The sequence below is a fragment of the Octopus bimaculoides genome, chromosome 19 (genome assembly GCF_046866305.1).
Source record: "Octopus bimaculoides isolate indiv1 chromosome 19, ASM4686630v1, whole genome shotgun sequence".
Lineage (NCBI taxonomy): Eukaryota > Metazoa > Mollusca > Cephalopoda > Octopoda > Octopodidae > Octopus > Octopus bimaculoides.
The window spans coordinates 23,628,000-23,640,232 of record NC_142946.1 but is presented as its reverse complement, the minus strand read 5'-3'; the positions used below and the strand labels follow the sequence as shown (position 1 = coordinate 23,640,232).

The following is a 12,233-nucleotide window of genomic DNA, read 5'->3' as shown; positions in this document are numbered from 1 at the left end:
ACCGGGAACCCCATTTGTTAAGTGGTGAGGAACAAAGACACACATACATAGATATATACATACATGACTGGCTTCTTTCAAGTTCTGTCTCTCAAATTCACTCACAAGGCTTTGGTCAGCCTGAAGCTATAGTAGAAGACACTTGCCCAAGTTGCTATGCAGTGAGACTGAACCTGGAATCTTGTGGCTGGGCAGCAAACTTATACCATACAGCTACGCTTGTACCTGTAAGTGGAAAAATAGGCTGAATATTTTCACATTATGAAAATACGCAGTTATGTCCCTTTGTATGTCAAGTTTAAAACTTGCTGGAATGAACTTTTCCTCTTCCCTCCTCCTCTCCCGCCGTCACCACTTCCTCTATCACCACATCCTTCATCACTCTTCTTCTCTTCCTCTCCCTCCACTTTCTCCTCCTATGTCACTTCTCTTCTTCCATGTTCTCTATCTGCACCCTGCCTTGGCCTCTCCACCTCTTTCACCTCTCCCAGTTGCCCCACCTTCCCACCACTTTCCCCCACCTCCACTTCCAGTCACCCCCTCACCTCCTTCAACCCCTCCCCTTTACCCACCTCCTTTTATATCCATTTATGTGTGTGTACTTTATATATACATATGATAACCTTTCAGTCTCTTGTCTATTTATTCTACTCACAGTATATGCCTTGAGCTGTAGTAGAAGACAATGAGCCATGCAGTAGGAATGAACCAGAAACAATATGATTGGGAGGTTATATATATATATGTGTGTGTGTATGTGCAATATATATATTGGATCATCCCATAAATAATGCGGTTTTTTTCAATTGCATGAACTAAAAGTTGGAGGGGGGACAGGATAAACTACCTGCATCAACTTGCTATAAAAGCAGATAGTAATTTTTCCTTGTACTTATTCTTAGTGCAAGTTTTAAAGAGTGCAGTTCGATTTTATCAATTATTTTTTCAAAGCTATAATGGAAGTGACAAAGGACCATATTTGGCATATTTTGTTTTATGAGTTCAATACAGGCAACAGCACAACAGAAAGTGCGAGGAATATTAATGCAGTATATGGGGATTGGACAATAAGCATAAGCCAGTGTCAACGGTGGTTCCAGAAATTCCGAGTTGGAAACTACAGCCGAAAAGACGAGCCTCATCCTGAAAGATCTGTAGAGCTTAATGAGGACGTCCTGCAAACCCTGGTGGAACAAAATCCCATCATAACTGTTGAGGAACTAGGAGAGAAGCTTGGATTTGGTCATTCAACCATTTGACACCTGCATGCCATTGGAAAAGTCAGCAAATTGGGTCAATGGGCTCCTCACAAACTTTCCAAGTCTAATTGTGCGCAGAGAGTGAATGTGTGCTCTTCTTTGCTGTCACATCTCACGAATGAACCCTTTTTTTTAACTAAATAGTGACTGGTGACAAGAAATGGGTTCTCTATAAATATGTCAAGCGCCAAAGACAGTGAGTAGAGAAAGGAGAAACACTGGCATCCCAAGCTAAAGAAGGTCTTCACCCATGTAAGGTGTTGTTATCTGTTTGGTGAGATATGAAAGGTTTAATCCACTTCGAACTTTTAAACCCAAACCAAATGATAATAAAAGGAGATCTACTGTCAGCAGCTTAAGTTAGCGCTAGAAGAACGACCATCTTTGGTTTCAAGATGAGAGGTGTTCTTCCATCAGGATAATGCTCGGTTACATACAGTGAGGATGACATTCCAAAGGCTGGAGCAGTTTGAATGGGAAACGATGCCCTACACACCATATTCACCGGACATTGCACCATCTGAATATCATTTATTCCGCAGTCTTGAAAATGATTTGGACGGAAAAAATATGAATAATGTACAAACCCAGTGAACATTCATATATTTCTGATTTCAAAGAAATTTGAACAAAGATATAAGACCCAAGTTAAAAAAGATTCCCAACAATTCAACTTTTCTGGTTGACTTTCAGACCCCCACCCCTAGTAGGGGTCTTAACATTTTGAGCTCCATATGCTCCATTTTTCAGGAGCAAAAACCTTTCAATAAGTTTTATAAGATTTGGATTTTGGAATCTAGGCATAAAGATGAGTAGTATGGAATAAATATGTCATGATTAGAATTTTTGTTAGGGTTGCTCAACTACTTAGGGAGCGAGTCAGTTTAGATGAGATGCAGTTTGGGTTCGTGCCTGGGAAAAGCACCACTGATGCTATCTTTCTGGTAAGACAGCTTCAGGAGAAATATCTAGCCAAGGATAAACCTCTGTACCTGGCTTTCGTTGACATGGAGAAAGCCTTCAACAGGGTCCCCCGATCCCTCATCTGGTGGTCAATAAGGAAACTAGGGATAGAAGAATGGTTAGTGAGAGCTGTGCGAGCCATGTACAGAGACGCTGTCAGTAAGGTGAGGGTTGGCAATGAGTACAGTGAAGAATTCCGGGTGGAGGTAGGGGTCCACCAAAGTTCTGTCCTCAGCCCCCTCCTATTTATCATAGTCCTCCAGGCTATAACAGAGGAATTCAAGACAGGATGCCCCCGGAAGCTCCTCTATGCTGATGACCTTGCACTAATTGCTGAGTTACTATCAGAACTAGAGAAGTTTCAGGTATGGAAGCAAGGACTAGAATCGAAGGACCTTAGAGTCAACCTAGCTAAAACCAAAGTCCTAATAAGTAGAAAGGTAGAAAAAACACAAACCCCTTCAGGTAGATGACCCTGCTTGATCTGTAGAAAAGGCGTAGGTAGAAACTCTATAAGATGCACCCAGTGCAAGCTATGGACACATAAGAGGTGCAGCAATATCAAAGGAAGGTTAACTAGGAAGTTAGTTTTTGTTTATAACAGATATTCAGGAGCTATAAACACTGTAAATGTGCAGAACACAACTTCTGCCACACTCCAGGGAGAAAAACTAGAAGTGGTTGATAGTTTCCGCTATGTAGGTGACCAAGTTAGTACTGGGGGAGGGTGCACTGAAAGTGTAGCTGCTAGAATAAGAATAGCCTGGGCAAAGTTCAGAGAGCTCTTACCTCTGCTGGTGACAAAGGGTCTCTCTCTCAGAGTAAAAGGCAGACTGTATGACGCATGTGTACAAACAACCATGCTTCATGGCAGTGAAACATGGACCATGACTGCCGAAGAGATGCGTAGGCTCGCAAGGAATGAAGCCAGTATGCTCCGATGGATGTGTAATGTTAGTGTGCATACTAGACAGAGTGTAAGTACCTTGAGAGAAAAGTTGAACCTAAGAAGCATCAGTTGTGGTGTGCAAGAGAGACGATTGCGCTGGTATGGTCATGTGGCTAGAATGGATGAGGATAGCTGCGTGAAAAAGTGCCACACTCTAGCATTTGAGGGAACCTGTGGAAGAGGTAGGCCCAGGAAGATCTGGAATGAGGTGGTGAGGCACGACCTTCAAACATTGGGCCTCACTGAGGCGATGACTTCTGACCGAGACATTTGGAAATATGCTGTGCGTTAGAAGACCCGGCAAGCCAAGTGAGACCTAAATCCAAGGCCTATGCCAGGTGTGTAGCCAGCCCACTTATGCATACCTCTCCTTCATTGGACAGTAAACTCCGCTTGTGATGACCTGTTGAGGCAAGTGAAATCGAAATCGAACTAAATTCAACGACTGGCACCCATGGCAATGTCGTCTCCTTCATTGGACACGAAACTTGGCTTGCAAAGACCTGTTGGGGTAAGCGAAAGCGAAATCGTGATGGCACTTGTGCTGGTGGCACGTGTAGAGACATTTGAGCGAGATCGTTGCCAGTGCCACTGGACTGGCTCTTGTGCAGGTGGTATGTAAAATACACCATTTTGAGCGTGGCCATTGCCAGTACTACCTGACTGGCCTTCGTGCCGGTGGCATGTAAAAGCACCCACTACACTCTCGGAGTGGTTGGCGTTAGGAAGGGCATCCAGCTGTAGAAACTCTGCCAAATCAGATTGGAGCCTGGTATAGCCATCCGGTTCACCAGTCCTCAGTCAAATCGTCCAACCCATGCTAGCATGGAAAGCAGACGTTAAACGATGATGATGATGATGATGTGTGTAAAGAGAGAAAGAACCCTCATTAAAATTCTTCATCTGCAATTTTGATGAAATTCGAATCATAGGTATTCCAGTTCATTAGAGAAAATATAACAAAATTCTAATTCTTCCATTGCATATAACACAGGCAATGCTGGGTATCTCTGCTAGTATATATATATATATATATATGTATATATATATATATATATATATATAAACACACACACACACACACACACACACACATATATGTATACACATACACATATGTGTGTATATACATTGGTATATACAATATTTTTATAAATCCATTCTGTCCATTTTCCTTGCATACAACCTTGTGGTATATGGAGTAATAACTTAAGGGGTTTGTAATCCATTTGATGTCCTTTTCTAGTATACAGGCATTGTCATTTCTGTACCCTTTATTATAATTATATTTTTATAATTATACTTAAATATAAATTAACCAATATGGTCTTGTTGGTATGCTGGCCACTGATAAATTATTAAATAATGACTTTATCTAATTAAGTATAACTATGTATATATTTATGTATATATATATATATATATATATATATATATATATGGTTTTTTCATAATAAGGCAGGGCTTACTAGAGGAGAAATTAAAGTGATATTAGCTGCTAGGAAGTCCTTTATTAGTTTTAATGATAAAGTATGGATATGTAAGGATACACCGGATGCTTTCAATGTCCCCATGGGTAGTTCTGACTCAGCACAAATAGCTGATATGGTGGGTTCTTTTATTTTTTATGAATTGGATGATCAATTTCCTATGATTAGTGGGGGGGGGGGGTCTATATAGGGATGACTGCCTTCTATATATTAGGAATAGCTCCAACCAACAATTACAGAGAATTAAAGGTAGATTGGCTAGATTTTTTTGTAGAATGGGGATGAATATCATTTATGAAGACGATATTTCTTTAGCTAATGTCTTAGATGTGACATTAGATATTAAAAATGAGACATATAGACCATATCATAAATCTTCCACTAACCTGAAATATATCAGTAAGTGGAGTAATCATCCTAGAAAAATTATCGATAATTTAGTAAGAAATATTTCATTAAGACTTTCTAAGTTATCTGCAAATGATAGGATTTTTGATAATGAAGCTCAATTCTATACTTCGGCATTAAATAGGGCAGGATACAAAGAGAAGGTTTACTATGTTGAACCTGATCGTAACAACATTAAGACAGATATGAATTATAAGAATAATAAGAATAAGCTAAGAGGAAATAAGGAAAATAAACCCAGAGATATTCATAAATGTAACATAGGTAATTTAAAATCTTTTAAGAATTATACTAATGACTGTGATAACACTAAAGATGATAATATATGGTTCATAGTCCCTTTTGGTAGAAATGTTAAATCTAATTTGATTGCACAGTTTAGAGAGGTGATAAGTAGATATTTCCTAAAGAATTCACACTATTGTAAAATTATTAATACACATAGCATTAGGTTTGGTTTCTCAAACACTAAGAACTTAGCCCAAATAATTGCAGCTCATAATTTTAAAATACTTAAATCAAAGGGAATTGGGGAGGATAGTGATGAGAACCCTGATATAAATAATAATAATAATAATAATAATAATAATAATAATAATAATCGTACTATGATTACAGTAACAGAGGTTAACCCCAGAAGATTGAAGTTTGAAGGCCCAAATGTGAGATTGAAGAATGTAGTTTATCAATGTAAGGTAACGACTCAAATAGATGTTAGCATATACGTGGGTTGTTCTTCGGGACAAATTTGTAAACGAATATCGAACCATTATAGTAGTTTTAGAGATAGAAGTAAAATAGCGAGTACTAGTCTTAGTAAATTCATTTGGGAACTGAAGGAACAAAAAAAGCAATATTTGTAAGAATGGTCAATTATTGGAAGATCTTTCCCTTATGACAAAGGTAAGAGATATTGCTAGCTGTGTAATCTAGAATTATTTTTTATATTATTCTCTAAGGGTAAGTTAATAAATAAACTCACATGCAATGCTTTCAGATGTAGCCATTTTCTTAGACATACATTTTTCTGGTTTAAATAAATTATAAATTTCAGTATGATTGGGTATTATAATATAATATTAAGGTTAAAGGGTATATTAATGTATAATTTATCACTAATAATAAAATTGTATATTTGTTAGCGGAGAAATGGGTGGATAAGGTAATCGAGGTCGTTAGAGTAAGTGACAGAGTACTTAAGATTAGACTAGTGCTTCATCATAGATTAGCTACTGTCATCTCAGCCTATGCACCTCAACCGGGGCTACCAGATGGTCTGAAAGACCAATTCTATGACACCCTCTTGCAAACTACCTCGTCGACGAGTGACAGGGACCTTCTCTTTGTGGCTGGAGACTTCAATGGTCATGTCGGACGTCGTGCTGGAGGCTTCCATGGCATACATGGAGGCTATGGCTTCGGTTCCCGCAACGAGGAGGGAACCAGACTGCTGGAGTTCTGTGATGCAACCGATCTTATGGTCTGCAATACCAACTTCAGGAAACCTGCCAGTCACCTAGTCACCTACCGCTCCGGCAGACACTCTAGCCAAATCGACTACATCCTCGCCAGAAATAGGGAAAGAGGGCGGCTTATAAATGCCAAAACCTACCCTGGCGAAGAATGTACCCCACAACATAGATTAGTAGTTAGCGACTTTGGGATCAAGGCAAAATGGGTGCCCAGAATTAGACCGGCTTGGAGGAGAAGGGTGTGGAAGCTTAAAGACCCTGCAAATGGACAGAGACTTAGAGACAAGTTACTTGAAGCATTTAACGAAATAGAAGGGGATATAGCATCATACAACGTGGAAGACAATTGGAGATTTCTGCGGGACAACCTGTTGAAAGCCACCGACCAGATTTGTGGGTGGTGTAAGGTCCCCTCCCGACCCAGAGTAACGTGGTGGTGGAACAAGGAGGTAGACAGGGCTATTAGACAAAAGAAACAGGCTTGGAAGGACTGGAAGAACGGTGGTAGCAGGGAATTGTACCAATGTGCCAGAAGGGAGGCTAGGCGACAGGTTTATTTAGCCAGAGGGGAAGCAGATAAGAAAAGATTTGCCAATGTTCTGCGCCGTGAGGACCAAAGACTCGAGGTATTTCGTGTTGCAAGACAGTGTAGGAGAGAGAATAGTGATGTTGTAGGGGAGAAATGTGTTCGCATGGATGATGGTACGCTTGCACTAAATGAGGCTGCAAAGAAAGAGGTCTGGAGATGCCACTACGATAGATTGCTTAATAAAGAGAATGAATGGGAGGAAGAGAGCCTGCCGTATGTCGACCCAATAGAGGGACCAGCTATCCGAGTTGATAGTACCAGGGTAGATAAAGCAATTAAGAGTATGAAGACCGGGAAAGCCCCCGGCCCATCAGGAATCACTGCAGAGATGCTCAAAATATCTGGCAGTGTTGGCTATAGCCTAGTCACCCGCATTACGAACCAGGTGATACACGAAGGAGTCATACCCAATGACTGGTGTAGCAGCATCATAGTCAACTGCTACAAAGGTAAAGGTGACGCTTTAGATACAAATAATTACAGAGGCATCAAGCTGTTAGATCAGGTTATGAAAATTACAGAGAGGGTCATAGCCCAACTAATTAGGGAGCGAATCAATTTAGATGAGATGCAGTTTGGGTTTGTGCCAGGTAAAAGCACTACTGATGCCTTATTTCTAGTGAGACAGCTGCAGGAGAAATACCTAGCTAAGGATAAACCTCTGTACCTGGCTTTCGTTGACATGGAGAAAGCCTTTGACAGGGTCCCCCGATCCCTTATCTGGTGGTCAATGAGGAAACTTGGGATAGAAGAATCGTTAGTGAGAGCTGTGCGAGCCATGTACAGAGATGCTGCCAGTAAGGTGAGGGTGGGAAATGAATACAGCAATGAATTCCGGGTAGAGGTAGGGGTCCACCAAGGTTATATCCTCAGCCCCCTCTTATTTATCATAGTCCTCCAGGCAATCACAGAGGAGTTCAAGACAGGTTGCCCCTGGGAGCTCCTCTATGCTGATGACCTTGCCCTAATTGCGGAGTCACTATCAGAACTAGAGGAGAAGTTTCAGGTGTGGAAGCAAGGTCTAGAATTGAAGGGCCTTAGAGTCAACCTAGCTAAAACCAAAATCCTAATAAGTAGGAAGGTAGATAAAACACAAACCCCTTCAGGTAGATGGCCCTGCTCAGTATGTAGAAAAGGAGTAGGTAGTAACTCTATAAGATGTAACCGGTGCAAGCTATGGACACATAAGAGGTGCAGCAACATCAAAGGCAGGTTAACTAGCAAGTTAGTTTTTGTTTGTGGCAGATGTTCAGGTGCAATAAAGACTGTAAACAAACAGGAAACAACTTCTATCTCATTCCAGGGTGAAAAACTAGAGGTAGTCGATAGCTTCCGCTATCTGGGCGACCAAGTTAGTAGTGGGGGTGGGTGCGCTGAAAGTGTAGCTGCTAGAATAAGAATAGCCTGGGCAAAGTTTAGAGAGCTCTTACCCCTGCTGGCGACAAAGGGACTCTCACTCAGAGTAAAAGGCAGACTGTATGACGCATGCGTACGAACAGCCATGCTACATGGCAGTGAAACATGGGCTGTAACTGCTGAGGACATACGTAAGCTCGCAAGGAATGAAGCCAGTATGCTCCGTTGGATGTGTAATGTCAATGTGAATACCCGTCAGAGTGTAAGTATCTTGAGAGAAAAGCTGAACATTAGAAGCATCAGTTGTGGTGTGCAAGAGAGACGATTGCGCTGGTATGGACATGTGGTGAGAATGGATGAGGATAGCTGCGTGAAAAAGTGCCACACCCTAACAGTTGAGGGAACCCGTGGAAGAGGTAGGCCCAGGAAGACCTGGGCTGAGGTGGTGAGGCAAGACCTTCGTACATTGGGCCTCACCGAGGCGATGACTACTGACCGAGACCTTTGGAAATGTGCTGTGCGTGAGAAGACCCGGCAAGCCAAGTAAGATCGTTGCCAGTGCCCCTGGACTGGCTCTTGTACGGGTGGCACATGAGATGCACCATTTTGATCGTGGCCGTTGCCAGTACCGCCTGACTGGCTCCCGTAGGATTTTCGAGTGAAATCGTTGCCAGTGCCCCTGGACTGGCTTGTGCGGGTGGCACATAAAAGACACCATTTCGAGCGTGGCCGTTTTCGTGCGGGTGACACGTAAAAGCACCCACTACACTCTCTGAGTGGTTGGCGTTAGGAAGGGCATCCAGCTGTAGAAACTCTGCCAAATTAGACTGGAGCCTGGTGTTGCCATCCGGTTTCACCAATCCTCAGTCAAATCGTCCAACCCATGCTAGCATGGAAGGCAGACGTTAAACGATGATGATGATGATGATGATGATTTACTAAAGTTTCTAGAGATAATATAGTATAGATTTCCATTAGTTTAGAATTTATTACCAGGAATCAATAATTTGTAATACTTGATTGTTTATAATTTATAATATTATGAGGGTTTTCTCCCTTAGACGGACTTTTATATAAGGAAGAATTTGAATATGAATCAGACTTAGAGATTATAAATTTTTTTTGGTGTTTACTTTTTACTTTTTACCCTGAAGATGTGTAAGGTAATTTACTTATTTAACTTGAATTGAGAGTTGAATATAACCTTATACAGAAATGTTGGCATAGGTAATAAACTTCAATATAAATGGATATTAGCGTCAAAACTCTTATTTAAATTTTTGATATATAACCAAGGAGAGCGATCCATAAGGAGTCTACTATAGACCTTTGCGGACGAATTGTTGCTATTTTGGTAACAATTACATGTTTTATCTCACCAATACATTGTGGAGATATCATTATATGAACATATATATATATCGTTTTTTTTTTTATAGTTTCAGCTTGGAGCTGTGGCCATGCTGGGGCACCGCCGTTTTGCTACACTGTTATCGAGAACCTCCTCTAATATATGGCATTTGGTAAATAAGGGAGTTTGATGTTGCTACCCTCATTTGCACCTCTTGCTGTGAGGTAGGTTCATCTGGGATTCTCGACAGGAAGAGGACCAGTTTTGATTTGAAAACACCTACATCTACTTTGTGGAGAATATTAAAAAGCTGTGGGGCCCCTGAAATTCAGGCTGTTGCAATAACTGGTTCTGAAGTGCGATGGCATTGCTGGGATCTTTGCCACTGTGCAGTGTCAACCCGTTCTGGCATTTGTGTAGCTGTCAATGCCAAAATTTGGCACAATTCCTTCCAGCATCTTCCAAATGTATATTACTGTACTCCTCTCCTGCCTTCACTCCAGTGAGTAGAGTCTTAGCTGTTTCAGCCTTTCCCAGTAGCTGAGAGTGTAGTGGGTGCTTTTACATGTCACCGGCACGAGGGCTTGTCTGGCGGTACTGGCAATGGCCTCGCACGAATGTTTTGTTCACGTGCCATTGGTATAAGTGCCAGTAAGGCGACGCTGGTAACGATCACACTCAAATGGTGCTTTAGCTGCTCTGGCAGTGATCTCGCTCGGATGGTGCTGTTATCACCTAACCACGAAGAATATGCTCTCAAGAAAAAAATTTCAGCGAGGCACCAGACTGTAAAAGGGCAAGACAAATGAAAATATACGAAATAAAAAAAACGATTAACCTACGTACCAATGGTTTCACCTGTTAATATTTACACAAGCACATATCTGCAGGATCATCAGCGTAGTCTGTCGATTTATAAAATATAATTTCCAGAACTAGACACAGAACGTTCACCCGAAAGGGAGCACGTGTAAAGTTTTGCAAATTACATTCAGTGTATCTTTTCAAATGTCCTCAATCTGGCACACTGAGGCTGGAAATAACTCTGCAGTTAATAAATTTCTGCAGCGAGAACATTATTAACTGCAAGAGTTATTTCCGGCCTCAGCACATATTGGAGCTTTCAGCATGAATGCCAAGCAGTACAGCATATTGTTTTCAAATTTCTGACAGAGTGAATTGTGTCTTGGTGCTGTTTTTCTCATTGACAGTGTCCAACTGACCTTACTATACTGTGCAGTTGACAAAATGAAAAACAAGCACTGCGCATGCATGAAATTAAAAATATAAATTGGCGACAATTTACCCATCGCACCTTGTATATATCTATATGAACATGTATTTTGTTTCTGTGTGTGTGTAAATGTATACATATAATATATATAAGCTTTTTTCTTTGTTTGAAAAAAGTTCGCTTTCTATGTTTTTGTTTTTACGTTTTCGTTTTCTCATTGCGTCTACGTTTTTTGATGTCCTGTACCCACATATATATATATATGTATATATATATATATATATATATGTATATATATATGTATATATATATATATATATATATATATATATATATATATTATATATATATATATATATATATATATATGTATGTATATATATATATATATATATATATATGTATGTATATATATATATATATATATATATATATATATATATATGTATATTATATATATATATATATATATATATATATGTATATATATATATATATATATATATATATATGTATGTATATATATATATATATATATATATATATATATATATATATGTATGTATATATATATATATATATATATATATATGTATGTATATATATATATATATATATATATATATATATATGTATGTATATATATATATATATATATATATATATGTATGTATATATATATATATGTATGTATATATATATATATATATATATATATATATGTATGTATATATATATATATATATATATATATATATATATGTATGTATATATATATATATATATATATATATATATATATATATATATGTATGTATATATATATATATATATATATATATATGTATGTATATATATATATATATATATATATATATATATGTATGTATATATATATATATATATATATATATATATATATAATATATATATGTATATATATATATATATATATATATATATATTATATATATATATATATATATATATATATATATATGTATATATATTATATATATATATATATATATAATATATATATATATATATATATATATATACATATATATAATATATAATATATATATATATATTATATATATATATATACATACATATATAACTATATATATATATATATATATATGTATGTACATATTAT

At 38.3% G+C, this 12,233-nt stretch overlaps 1 protein-coding gene and 1 long non-coding RNA gene across 2 annotated transcripts in view; one reads left to right on the top strand and one right to left on the bottom strand.

Annotated features, from left to right (window-relative positions):
* The window catches only part of LOC106873102 (rab-like protein 2A), a 143,569-nt gene that overhangs the window by 18,772 nt on the left and 112,564 nt on the right, over window positions 1-12,233 (top strand). The gene's annotated exons all lie outside the window — the stretch shown is intronic.
* Window positions 143-12,233, bottom strand: part of LOC128250128 (uncharacterized) — a 51,547-nt gene continuing 39,456 nt past the window's right edge. Inside the window, exon 3 of the long non-coding RNA XR_008266251.2 lies at window positions 143-225. This is a non-coding gene — a long non-coding RNA (uncharacterized LOC128250128). The remainder of the gene's footprint in view (window positions 226-12,233) is intronic.